Genomic DNA, 15,169 nt, shown 5'->3' with positions numbered 1-15,169 from the left:
CATGTAATCAATCATAAGAGAAAAATAATTGTAATCAAACCTACAAGAATGATACATGTAACCAAACATACAAGAATGCAACCTAACATACAAGAATGTAACCAAGAGACACATAATAACATGTAAGCGATATATAACAACATGTAACCAGTCATACACTCATGACGATGCACTCCATAATAACAACACCAATTTCCTCATGACAACATCACTACAACCATGATCAACATTATGCAATGCAACAAGCACATGGAATGAAAGTGTAATAGGCACACATGTAATTAACATGAATGCATGACCAACATACATCACATTCAGTCTGAGGGGTGAAGCATGCTCTACTAACACTCTGTAACACCCTCCTCCCACATCTACCCAAGTAACCATCCAACCGGGATAAACATGTGATGAGAGGCTATTTTGATTGGATTCAACCTCCTATGTGACGTTAAGGAAATGGAATCAATGGAAACACAACATACAAAACTTCCACATCAGCTATAGGACCCCTGAGAACCACACCGACACTTCAGGCAACTTGCCCCTATGTCCCACTAAATTTTTTGATCCCTCGACCTTTGGACACTCTCATGTTCTGGTCATGTCAGCATCTAGGGACCTTTGGACGCTCTCACAAGCATACAAGATAGCATCCAAGGACCATTTTGTCCAGTTATGTGACAATGTCCCCGAGATTTGAATCACTTTTTTAGGCCCAAAGCCCAGGTCACTTCCCATAATGGAATGAAATCTTCAAAGTAGTAAAATAAAAAGGAAACAATGATACAAAAGCAATTAGTTAAACAAGCTCTGAACCTAACCCCTACTAGCCATGACAGGCATTTTGTCAAACATATCGCAAACATGTAATTTATAGGTGTAAATAATAGATTTAAACATAGGGATCTCGTACTTATATGAGAATCACTAAGAACCATTATTCCCTCATGTCATTTGCTTCATTATCATATATTATGTCATAGATACATTGTCCATTCATTTACAAGTAAAAACATGATGAGAGCCATACATAGTTGTTGTCATAAAACATATACATAACCAACATAGTAACAACAAACATACCATAAATACATCAGCCATAGAATCCACATATAAATTAGTACATTTACACATGAAAACCAAAGGGATTAATTTCCCATTAATGAATATAGAAACCAACCGAGGATGAGACTACCACATTCCAGCTGAGCATAGATTAGCTGAGCCAAATCCCTCTTCATCCAATCACTCCCATGCCATATTCCAAGCATGAATATGGGACTCAACCAACTGAAAAGAGCCAAACAAGCATAAATGCTATCAAAGTTGTTCGCCTACACTATGGGGAATTTGAGTGCCTCTTAGTCTCTCAAGCTTTACCGTAATCCAAAGTCTAATCCAGGGATCACTAGGCCTTACACCAAGACCCACTCTTCATGATTTATAGTACATCCCATCCTGGGACTAGTAGGCCCAACAGAGAGCAATCAACCTCTTGGCTTTATCGTATATCCTACCATTCATCGGTAAGGATTCCTAGGCCCACTGAGGCACACAATCATGTCTTTACCGCAACCCACAATCTGGCTCAAGGGTTACTAGGCGAGTGGCTTTACCATGATCCACATACCAGTTCAAGGACCCATACGCCATGTGTTTTTCATTTCGAATATCCACCCCAATCAGCTTCGAATCCATCTATAAATCTAACTCAATTAAAGTATGAGAACCCATCTCATCAAGGCTATCAAGAAATGGAAAGGCTAATTTGAAGACCACTGTCACACCTAGCAAAACCCATGCCATAATAGAAAAGAACCACATGAAAAATCATGCATGCCAAATCTAGCAAGAAAAATACACATTCAAATCAATACCTATAAGGAATCTTGTTGTATCTTCTTGATCTTGCTTTTCCTTGTTTGATTTTTGCTTCCTCTTGTCATCTTTTCCTTTCTTGATCCAATGCCCAAGTGCTCCAAGAAAACTCTAAGTGTGCCAGAGTGAGAGAGAGAGAGAGAGAGAGAGAGAGAGGGAGGAAGAGAGAGAGAATAATGAGAGAGATCCAAAACTGAACTGACAAAAGGTTCCTAAATGATCCTCAGAAGTCTTTTTATGAATGAAGCCTCTATTTTCTTCATTTTCCATTATTTTCCTTCAATTTCATCCTCACATGAAACTTGTGACCCTTCAGATCCCTTTTCTCCTAATTTCCATTATTTTCATAAATCAATGTGCCAAAAATTCCATTTTTCCTTTCCAAAGCCTTAGCCATTGCCTTTACCAATTTCCTTAGCCATAATAAACCAAATGAACACCACCTAGGATGTCTTGCCCAACATTCAGCTTGGAATAAGTGTCCCATCAACCGTGGTAATTATTTTTATATTTTATTACATGGAATTTTCACGAAGGTTGTTACATCTTTCTCCTTGGTATTTCATGTGTAGATATAATGGTTCATATGTGATTCTTATGGTTGTTATATCCTTTTGATTTCTATTGGTTATATTTTGGTTATGACTATGTTTTATGACAGAGTTGATGTATGGATCTCATCATGTTTTGATTTGAAAATGAATGTAAAATCAATATATGATCTAATATATGATAATGAAGCTATTGTGATTGAGAAACATTGCTTCTTTACGAGTCTTAGATAAGTATGAGACACCTATGGTCAAATATATTGTTATGACCTATAGATTACATATTTGTGAAATGTTTGACGAAATTCCTGTCATGGCTAGTAGGGGTTATATCAAGTACTTGTACCAATACTTTTATTAGTAGCCTTACTCCATTTTTATTTATCATTTTTTAAAGTTTCATGAAGTTATGGGCAGTGGTCTGAATCCTGGCCTTGAAAATTTGGCACAGAATCCAGGGACGTTTGCTCAAAACTAGCTGAAAAAGTACACAGTTGTTTGCATGCCTTTCCGTGGGAGTGACTAAAAGACCTCATTCACATGCATGACTTGTCATGGGGGTGGCTAGGTGTCCAAATCAGTGAAATGTCAAGTTGTCTTAGGGGTTGATCATCTAGAAGGGTTGGTTGGCTTCTAAAGGTTTTGTAGCATGTGAGCAAGGTCATATGGGTTTGGTTTTGTCAGTTCCACTTCCTTAACTATACATGGGGATTTGAATCACATCATAGTAGCCTCTCATCACATTTTTATCCTAGTGGACCGATTAACTTGAGTAAATGTGGGAGGAGGGTGTTACATAGTGTTATCAGAGCATGGTTCACCCCTTTGAATAGATGGGTAGTGTATTGGTCATGCATTCATGTCGGTTGCATATATGTGTGTTCTCTATGCTTGTGGTATATGTACTTGTTTTGTATGCATGGTGTTGGTCATGGTTGAAGTGGTGTCACCATGTAGAAGCAGATAGTGTGTTGTTGGATATGGTCTTCATGAGCATATGTAGGTTATGCATTGGTTATGCATGTCAGTGCTTATATATTGTTATGCATATATTGATATGGTTGTAGTTGTAACACATGAGGTCATGGTATGTGGTTGGTATGATCAGGAATTGATAATTGAATAGTTGCTAAATTGATGTTATATGTTGATGTAATTATTATTATGATGTATCAGCTACAACCACCCTCCAAAATGTTTCTTTAGATTCATTTTGGAGCCTCCGTACCAACCTTCACAACAGCATGTCCTGCTTCGTGAAGTACACAAGCTCTAGTGATATTCTTGAAGAAAGACATCCTGTCGATCAAGCCTTGATGCATTCCCTTCACAAGTTGTTCATCTGAACTTGGTCCAGCAATAAGCTTAGAAGCTCCTTCAAGAATTTGAGCAAATTTGGAGGGAAACCAGCCTTCCCTCCATAAATTTCACAATCCTGACTTGCACAATTCTGCTAAGCAAAATTCACCAAGAAAGTTGCATAATCCTTCCCAGCTGGGTTGCTCAACCCAAAATTTGTGTAAATCTGGGCAGCAGTCAGCTGCTCTGCCCAGAAATTGCACAAATATTTGAGAAGCTAGCCCAACTCCCAACCAGAAATGCGCATTTCCTCCCAGCAGTAGAGTCACCTCTTACATGTGCAGCTGAGTTTACTGGTTCACTCTGGGACCGAGAAAAACATACTTGCATGCATGGGTTGCTTCTCCCAAGCTAGCATGCAAAGGCATACCTTGTTTCAAGGATCTGTTTTTGGCAGTTGGAGGTTACATGCAAGGATATTTTCAGAAACCTCCCACCAAGTGTCGCTTACCTTATATTTGTTGCATGCATGTCACAACCTCAATTCTATCAAAACTCATCAACCAGAAACTGCAGAGCTCATTTCTCACATCAACCACGTAGTTCTGACATCCCACACTGCATCTAGGAGGTGTCAGCACATTCAGCTCAGTTATTTTGGGGTAAGCCCACTTTCCATCTCATGTGTTGCATTTTTGGTCCTTTTTGTGTTTTGCTTCATATGAAGGTTGTCTTCTTGGTTTCCGTGACCACTTACTGTCATTTTAATACATACTATCTTTTACTAGCACTGTTCTAGTTTTTGTTAATATCCCATTGTGTCACATGAATGAAACTATTTTTCACGAACGATTGTTGATTTGGAAACTCGCCTCACTCACATGCATGTTGTTCCATTTTCTAAATTTTTCATTGACCATTTGCATGCATGATAATTCACTTACTCTTACACTCAGCATCACCATGCATCTGCATTCACTTTCAATTTCAGTTACCTTTCAGCTAGTCTAGGCAGCCTTGGCTCAGACTCCGCCTCACCAAGACAACATTGCACAATCCTGAGAGGGAAGGCTCTGTATTCCTCTCAGGAAATGTGCATCTATGCCCAGTGACTATCCTCCAATATTTCATTGAGCAATTCTGAGGGACAGTAATTACTGGTCCAAAAAATTTTGCAATGTAGTCACTAAGCCAGCAAGCATTTCCAACTGAGATTGTGCATTGTGCAACTCCAACAGTCAGCAGACGGACTAGACTATGCATTTTGTAGTTCCAGCAATCAGTAATCCTCCTAGTAGACTAGATTGTGCCTTGCACAGCCTTGGAAGTCAGCCTCCCAACCTCCAGGCAGAAATTGTGTGACCTTCAGGATCAATCACACAGGTATGTTGTAAGTTCTCAAGTTCATTTTGGTTTTTGACTGACAGATTGCATGTCATGAGTGTTGCCATGTCCCCAAGTATTGCAGGTGTTCATCTGCCTCTCAGCAGCATAGGTACAATGGTTTATAGGAGAGGAAAGTTGAAGACACCATTCAAAGCACACTTGGGGATGCAGTCGATCAAGTTTCTATGAGCTTACCTACTCCTGAAGACATCAAGTTGTTCATAGACAAGGACATCAAGATATGATCACATCAGCATCATAGTGAGCAGCGTCAAGAATAGCAGCTGAAGGCAGCATAATGAATTCAATGAATTCAAGAGGAAGGTTGTTGACAACACGGAGGTGGAACAAAGTTGCAAGCTCAAGGAGATCCACTAATGATTAAATCAACTTTGGAGACTTAGGCTATGATGTGACGGAGCGATCACCTGAAGACAGAGAATGGAACAAAGAAGGAGTTGCATGTGTTGAAGTAGAAACTCAAGGAAGAACATGAGCTGCATAGACAAGTGAATGAGATGCAATAGTAATAGGAACAGCAGGGGGCGCAACATGCAATCACAGATGAAACTACACCAGTACGAGTTATAGATCCATCCTAGTAGCTAGCACAGAGCAAACATGGTGAGTATTGTTGTTGATCGCATGCAAGTGATTCAACAGCATGCATGTCATTATATGCACGCATGCGAACCAACCCATTCAACACACTCACCAAGATGAAGACAAGAAGAAAGTCTGACTTGAGCTGAGCGTGTTGTTGATAGTTAATGCGCATGACCACCAGAACACACTAGAAGATCAACACAGACATGATGCATTAGTGTGTTGCTGATTCGGTTGCACATGTGCATGCTAGTAGACAAGTTGGATGAAAGAGCCACACCAATGCACTCGGATGCAGCGGAGGTAAGAGTTCGCTTTAGCAAGATGTCACCATGGGGTGCATGCACACCATCGTGGATGACCAACCTTGGCATCATCTCACCACCTTCACTACCAAAATCATTTCAAAGAGTTGGTCTCATCAAAATAGACTGAGTGTCAGTGATGTTCTACATGGCTTGGTGAAGCCATTTTGTCTCACATGAGCACATGTGCATTGTAATGTAATGTCATGTCAAGTGGAAGTTCAAGTGACAATAGTTGGATGTAACAATGATAGAGTAGATGAAGAGTCATGAGGGTAGATGAACTGTCACAAAGGGGAATATCAACTGTCACCCCACCCTTTGCTATAAATAGAACCTCATAATTCATTGTAAACGATTTTGTTCATCCAAGCTTCTAATAAGACTATCTTGGAGAGATCTTGGACAGTATTGTAACGAGCCTTAGCTTCTCCACTACACAGAGCTAGTACATCTATTTGGAAGAGCAGGTGGATGTAGCTATAACATTCCACTATTGGAACTAGTGGTTGTACATTGATGTATTATATGACTAGAACTTACACTTCGTTATATAACAAGAGCCAACACATTTCATGCATATGTTGTATTATATTCTATGCTATCTGATTTACTCTAAATGATATATGTATTATTTGTTTACGCATGCATGTATGGACTATTTTGTATAATTATGTATGAGTCTTTTTGAAATGTGTTGTTGGTTTAACCATGACTTTGGATTGCTCGCTAACTTGCTTTCCAGCTTGTGATGCATCTTTTCTCACGTGTTCCCATCCAGGCCAAGTACTATTATAGGTTTCCAAGGGGCGCAATCATCTCAATCCCCATGTGTTAGAACCTCTCATGTGCCTTCCTTGACTCACTGTAGTTGTCACACCCTTGCTACCAACAGAGTTATCTCACTTGCCTCTGCGTGAAATTGCAGTCAATTCATTACCATACAACCCACTGTTGGGACTCCTACACCAAATTTTTTGAGGTCTAATTGGGACTTCTTACCGACGAGATCCCCTTACATGTTGGTGAGTCCAGCACCATCAAAATTTTGGTGCTAGAAGGAGGGCAGATAAAAATTTGAGCCCTCACATTTGTTTTGAATCTCTACATATCTATCATGACTAGCTATCAAGTTTCGCTTCCGGAGTGTATGTCTTATGGAACGATTTCATCATCTCAGAAAATCTCTCTGATAACTTGTCTCATAAAACATTTGATGGTGGAGGCTACGTAGCCTTGGTTAGGCATGCACTCAGTATTATAGGCTCATGCAAAAGACATGGATTCTTTGAAGAATACATGAGCTACGTGTTGTTTGTGTACACGCTTCGAGGGCACCCCATGCATTGGTGTGCTAGGATGTCCGAAAAATCTATTCATTCTCTTTCTCATCCGGTCGAAGAGATATATCGTGCTTTCAATCACTTTAACTGTAAAGCACTCAACAAATAGATTTTGGAATTACAAAAAGCATCCGATGAATCCTTTGAATAGTTTTACATGCACTTTTTTAATCTTGCATCACGATTCCCCGAAGATGATATTGATTTGGAATTTCTCGATGGGAGATTTGAGTATCTTCTTAACATATCTAAAAATCCACAATTCTTGAAATCACTCGAATCCCACTCATACTCCAATGTGGGAACTGCGTAATCACAGGCAACAATATTTGTTGTCACAAGTGACTATGTGCCTTCACCTCATCAAAAAGCTCCACCATCGTGGAGTGAGATGGGCGATCATGCACACACCTCTGTTGAGCTTTCACATCCTGCCACCCCACCTCTCTTGATATATGGATAGATTTGGCTTGCAAGCCTGTTGGTTGTCATGTGGATCCATTCCCTTGACCTCCATCCTTGCATTCTGTTGATCCTCCGGATTGTACTGTCTTGTGTTCTTCCATTCCAAACTCCTCACCTATTGTGAATGAGGATCAAGTTGTCAATGGAGTTGGTGTTATTCAGCCAACCTACACAATCATTCATGATGAGTGTGTGTTGGAATCTAAAGAAGAACCCATGGTGATGGTTGTCTCCCTTCTAGTCATGCCTCATCCGCTTCATCCTGACATCCCTTGTGATTATGTCAATCCTGATTTCCCCCGTGAAAAATCATTTCTAGATGTTTCTATTTCCAATCATTCACAGGACATGTTGGATGTCAGTCTATCATCACAATGCGGAGAGGACACATCTTCCTCTAGAAATCCATCCAATCTGTCATCTGTCATTTCTGAAAACACGGAGGGTGAACATCTTTGCTTCTCATCTACTCCTCTACCCGATTCATCAAATCATGAGGATGCCAACAAACATCCTAAATTTTTAGATCTTGGTTGTCATGATCTCTCTACTTCTTCATTTGATCATGATGTTGATTCAACCATTGTTAATATATCTAAGACACTGGTCTACAATGATCTATCTGTCAACGAAGTCGAAACCCCACAGACTGTTGAGGCACTTCAGCCCGAGCTGATGGTTATGTTAGGCCCTCATTGTCTTGAGGTTGGTTTCACTTCTGGTCAGGCAATTTTTGAAACGCTCAAGTCTCCTCATCACTCTCTGTTTTCCATCGAAGATCAACCAAACACCCAGATTTTTCTTCCTCCACTCAAACTACACTATCCCATTGCTCATGTGTTGGAGGAATCTTACATAGCAAACACACATGCACAACATAAGTGGTCTACCTTTCTCACGTTTTCTTGCATGTCATAGTCAAGAGAATGCACACAGTCAACATCTGCATGCAGTGTATCACAGCACCATGGTAGCTCCACAGAGTGCATGTCATGCGCTTTCACTCATCTTCGTTATGTGGTTGCTCGTAAACTCGAAGTGTGTTTGTCTTCATTGTTATATCTTTCTTGCTTGTTGGTTCACATAGTTGTCTTGTTCGTGAACCATGCCTTCACCAACATGGTTCAACCAATGCATCGATGACTGCATTAGAAGTATCACTTCACATGAGATGGCCCATGCACATTTAGCTTAGGAGTAGGAGTAGAGTTTTCTTCCAGTCTATTTTCTTGCATGCTTGTTTTCTTACTTGCTTTGTTGGTTTGTCCGCTTGCTTTCTTTTTTTCTTACTCGCTTTTGTTTCTTCTTCTTATTTTATTTATTATTTGTTTTCTTGTTTTGTTCGTAGGTTAGTTTCACATGAAACCATCTATGACTCTTGAAACAAGCTATGTAAAATATTAGAGGACTTGTAAAAATATCAAAATTTGGTTATCGGTTGTTTTCTCTCTTATGTAAGAACTTGTTGTCTTCAGTCCATGATACATCAATGGAAAATATGTACTATTCAAAGTGAACCTTGGTGAAAACACAATTCTTGCATGCTCACTGGTATCACCTACTATAGTCGGTTGTTTTTGGGTTAATCCTTGTCAGCTTATTCAAGTAGAGTAAGGTGAGAGGGGAAACCTTAACTAGCACGTCAGAGGTATAATAAACTACTTCTCTACACAAACAACCTCTTCTACTCTCAATAAGTTGGGATCCCTCTTCCACCTCTGAAATGAATAAGTGTTATGCATAGTTATGAAGATGCAAAAAAAAAGGTGAAAAAAAGTTTGAAAAAAATAAAAATGAATAAGGCGAAAGAAGAGAAAGGCTTCATGTGCAAAGAGGCGATGCAAGTAACTTCCTTGGGGTACTAACCAAGCTCATTGGAAGCAAAGCCATGCTTGTGTTCCTATGTGACTCTATCAGGGTACTGTCCAGGCCTACTTACAGCGGAGCAACACCATATATGAAACTAAGACTCTGACAACTATACTCCTTGTGCACCAATATACCCGTCAACCCCAATCGAAACAACTATGTTGAATTGGCTTGGAATATGTATCAATCAAACAAGAGCGTGGTAGATGCTACATCTTAAAATCAAGCAAGTGTGGAAACCAAGACGAACTGAGAATTGAACAATACTTCTAGAGGTGTTAGACTTGTTTTTCATGAACAAGGTCCATTCAGAGAGCTGGAGTTGTAGCAGTGTGTCGCCAAGTGTTTTAGCGGCTACAACCACCCTCCAAAATTTTTCCTTAGCTTCATTTTGGAGCCTCCCTACCAACCTTCATAGCAGCATGTCTTGATTCATCAAGTACACAACCTCCAGTGATTTTCTTACAGAAATATAGCCTGTCAATCAAACTTTGATGCATTCCCTTCATAGGTTTTTCATTCAGACTTGGTCCAGCAGAAAGCTGAGTAGCTCCTTGAAGAATTTGTGCAAATCTGGAGGGAAACTAGCCTTCCCTCTTGAAACTACACAATCCTGACTGACATCCTGTTAGGCCCCAGAATTGTGCAATTCTGCTGAGCAAGATTCACCCAGAAAATTGCGCAATCCTTCCCAGCTGGGCTGCTCAACCCAAAATTTGCGCAAATATGGGTAGCAGTCAGCTTCTCTACCCAAAAATTTCATAAATCTTTTGAGCAGCTAGCCCAATGCCCAGCCAAAAATGTGCATTTCCTCCTAGTAGTTGAGCAGCCTCTTACATGTGCAGCTGAGTTGACTGTTTCCCTATGGGACCAAGCAAAACAGACATGCATGGATGGACTGCTTCTCCCAAGGAAGCATGTAAACGCATCCCTTATTTCCAGGATCTATTTTTAGTAGTTGAAGGTTACATGCAAGGATCTTTTTAGAAACCTCCCACCAAGTGTTGCTTTCCCTGGATTTGTGGCATGTGCATCACAACCTCGATCTTATCAAAATTCATCAACTAGACGTTGTAGACCTCATTCCTCACATCAACCTTGTAGCTCTAAAATCCCATATCACATCTAGGAGTTTTTGGCACATTTAGCTCAGTTGTTTTGGGGTAAGCCTGCTTTCCATGTCTTGTGTTTCATTTCTGGCGCATTTTGTGTTTTGTTTCATATAAAGGTTGTCCACTTCATTTTGATGAGTGTTTTCTATCATTTTAATACATACTAGCTTGTACAAGCATCGTTTCAGTTTTCTTCACTGTTGTCGCATGCATGAAACTGTTTTTCACAAACAGTCATCGATTCAGAAACTCACTTCACTCACATTCATGTTGTTTCATTTTTTGAATATGTCATTCAACGTTTTCATGCATGATAATTCACTTATGCTTACACTCGGCATCACCATGCATCTGCATTCACTTTCACTTTCAATTTCCCATCAGTGAGTCTGGGAAGCCTTGGCCTAGAATTTGCCTCAGCAAGAGCATTGCACAATTCTGAGAGGGAAGGCTCTATCTTCCTCTCAGTAAACGCACATTTCTTCCTGATGATTGTCCTCCAGTCTTGCATTGTGAAATTCTGAGGGATAGTAACTATTTTCCCAGAAAATTGCGCAATGCAGTCACTGAGCCTGTGCATTGTGCAGTTCTAGCAATCAGTCCACCTCCTAGTAGACCATACTATGCCTTGCACAACCTTGGCAATCAATCTCTCGACCTCCAAGAAGAAATTGCACGACCTTCATGATCATTCACACAGGTATGTTGCAAGTCATCTCTCAAGTTCATTTTGGTTTTCGACTGACATATTACTTTCCATGAGTGTTTCCATGTCTCCAGGTATTGTAGGTGTTCATCTGCCACTCAGCAGCATAGGTACAATGGTTTCTAGGAGAGTAGATCCAAAGACACCATTTAGAGAACACTTGGGGATGCAGTCGATTAAGTGTCTATGGGATTTCCTACTCATGAAGACATCAAGTTGTTCATAGACAAGGACATCAAGGTATGATCGCAGAAGCATCACAACAAGAAGCATCATGAATGATAGTTGAAGATAGCATATCGAATGCAATGAATGCAAGAGGAAGGTTGTTGACAACATGGAGGTGGAACAAAGTTGCAAGCTCAAGAAAATCCACTAGTGATGAGAGCAACTTTGGAGACTCGGGCTATGAGGTGACGGCGTGATCATGCAAAGACAAAGAATGGAACAAATAAGGATTTGCATGTGTTGAAGTAGCAACTCAAGGAAGAACATGAGCTGCACAGATAAGCGAATGAGTTGCAGAAAGAATAGGAACAAAAAGGGGCACAACATGCACTCACAAATAAAATTAAGCCCTTACAAGTTATAGATACATCCCAGTAGCTGGCAGGAAACAAACATGTTGAGCAGTGTTTTTGATCACATGAAATGGATTTAGTAGCATGCATGTCATTGTGAAAACACATGCAAAACCAACCCATTTAGCACACTCACAAAGGTGAAGACAATAAGCAAGTTTGATTGGAGTTGAGCATGTAGTTGACAATTGATGCACATGACCACCAACACACATTGGAACATCAACACGAACACTATGTATAAGTGTGTTGTCGATTAGGTTGCACCAAGAATACCATTTGCATGTTAGAAGACGCGTTAGATGAAGGAGCCACACCAATGCACCTAGATGCAATGGAGGTAATAGTCCACTTCAGCAAGATGTCACCATGGAGTGCATGCACACCATCATGGATGACCAAGTTTGGCATCATCTCACCACCTTCACCATCACAAGCATGTCAAAGAGTTGGCCTCATCACAACGGACCGAGTGTCAGTGATGTCTTTCATGGCTTGCTCAATCCATTTTGTTTCACATGAGCATATGTGCATTGTAATGTAATTTTGTTTCAAGTGGAAGTTCAAGTGTCAATAGTTGGATGTAACAGTGTTAGAGTATATGAAGAGTCATGAGGGTAGATAAACTGTCACAAAAGGGAATGTCAAGGGTCACCCACCCTTTCCTATAAATAGCACCACATAACTCATTGAAAAGGCTTTTGGTTAGGCAAGCTTCTGATAAGACTATCTTGGAGAGAGCTTGGATAGTATTGTAATGATCCTTGGCTTCTCCACTGCGCAGAGCCAGTACATCTCTTTGGAGGAGCAGGCGGATGTGGCTGTAACGTTCCACTGTTGGAACTAGTGGTTGGACATGGATGTATTGAATGACTTGAACTTACACTTCTTTATATAACAAGAGCTAGCACGTTTCATGCATATGTTATATTCTATTCTATTCTATCTGGTTTACTCTAAATGTTATATATATTGTTTGCTTACACATGCATGTATGGACTATTCTGTATAAGTATGTATGAATCTTTCTGAATTGTGTTGTTTGTTTAACCATCACTTTGGATTGCTCGCTAACTTGCTTTCCAGCTTGTGATGCATCTTCGCTCGTGTGTTCCCTTCCAAGCCGAGTACTATTACAGGTTTCCATGGGGTGCACTCATCTCAACCCCTGTGTGTTAGAACCTCTCATGCACCTTCATTAACTCACTACAACTATCACACCCTTGCTACCAACAAAGTTATCTCAATTTCCTCTGCGTGAAATCGCGGTCAAGGCATTACCATACGACCCATTGCTAGGACTCCTACACTAAATGGTCTAAGGTTTAATTTGGACTTCTTGCTAGGGAGATACCCTTACATGTTGGTGGGTCCAACATTGTCAACATATTATACATGTATGCTAATCTGGTTGATCTTACAGATGAGATATCCTCCCTTAAACTATACTGAGGTATGTTGATTATGTTATGTTTTAGTTTTAGCTGACATGGTATACTTGCAGGAAAGATATCAAAGATTACTAGCAAGATGGTAGACTATAGTTCATGAGACTCTCCTTATGGATTAGATGAGTACTATGGTGTTGGACACTCTTCTGACTTAGAAGACACATTGATAAGATTGAAGGAAAAAATAAGGAGTTGCAAGGTGGATAATGATAGGATCATTCAGGCACAGGAAAACAATCATAATTCAATGTAGTAATCCTTCAAAGTTTGTCAGAATTTCAGAGACATGGACTACTTTGGATTATACATGGGCAGGAGAACAAAATTAATGGGGCATATGCTAGTAGGTCTCATGTTGGACATAGGTCAGATAGGGATTAAAAAATCCAAGATAGAAGGATCTTGGATACTCCGGATAGGAGAGGTGATGGACACAGGTTCTATTGTAGTTATGGTTCTAACAGGCACTATCATCATCCTCATTATCATCCTTACAGGAGGAGTGATAGAGAATATTTTCTAGATGAGTTCAAGAAAGATAAGCAACGTACCTTTGACGGATATTTGAAGAATCTAGAGGATGCAGAAGCATGACTAATTTGGATGAAGAAATTCTTTGAGTTGCATGAATACATAGAATATGAAGGTCAAAATAGCTATCTTCAGCCTCAAAGGGAAAGAAAACATCTGGTGGGAAGATGTGAAGCAGGTTACAGACATCAGGATAGAAGAGTTGAGTTGGCATGAATTCAATAGACTTTTCAGGAAGAAGTACTTGTCAGAGAGGTACTACGACAACAAAACCAAGGAATCCTATGAGCTAAAGATGGGATCGATGACCCGTGAGGAGTACACAACTAATTTCCTGGAGTTATTGACCTATGTACTGTATCTTAAGGATGAGAAGGCCAAAGTTCAAAGATGTTTCAGTGGATTTCCATTAGCATTTACAGATTGGATTGAATATGAAAAGACTCGGTCACTTGAAGAAGTCATTGGTAAGTTAAAGAACTCTTATGAGTAATCAAAGACCAAGTCAGAGTCTCGGAAAGGTTATAAAGGGAAAAGATAAAGGTAAATGGCAGCTGAAATGAAAAAGGCCTCAATATGCAGTTCAATGGGTCACAACATTGAGGGCAACAGAATAAAGGTGATAGTACATGTTGATTGCAGTGTTGGCCATGTGGTAAGGAGCATATTAAGAGGGATTGTCTGTAGAATTAGGGTGGTAGGCCTCAAATTTATAGTGCACAAGAAGCACAAACAGTTGGGGATGTTGGGCCAAGCATTACACATATTTATGCAGTGTTGGATAACAAGTAGGCAGATCACCAGGAAACAGTTATCAAGATGTACGATAAGCCTTCTGATGACATTGTTTCTATTTTGATTGACCCAGTGGATAAGTGTGGTCTGAATAAATAAATGCATGCAAAATCCTGGTTAGTGTAGTTGGCTAGAGGTACAAAAAAGAGAGTGTATCATTGGGTAATATCTTGTGCATTTGAGTTGAATGGTATGCCTACCTAGACACTTTGGAATGTATTTCCATTGGGATCATATAGTATGATTTTTGGTATGGACTGGTTGTATCTTCGTAGGACCAAAGTGGATTGT

This window comes from Pinus tabuliformis, chromosome 4_2 (genome assembly GCF_031772625.1).
Source record: "Pinus tabuliformis cultivar Carrire ecotype Pingquan chromosome 4_2, CPIR1, whole genome shotgun sequence".
NCBI lineage: Eukaryota > Viridiplantae > Streptophyta > Pinopsida > Pinales > Pinaceae > Pinus > Pinus tabuliformis.
This window is presented reverse-complemented; position numbering follows the sequence as displayed.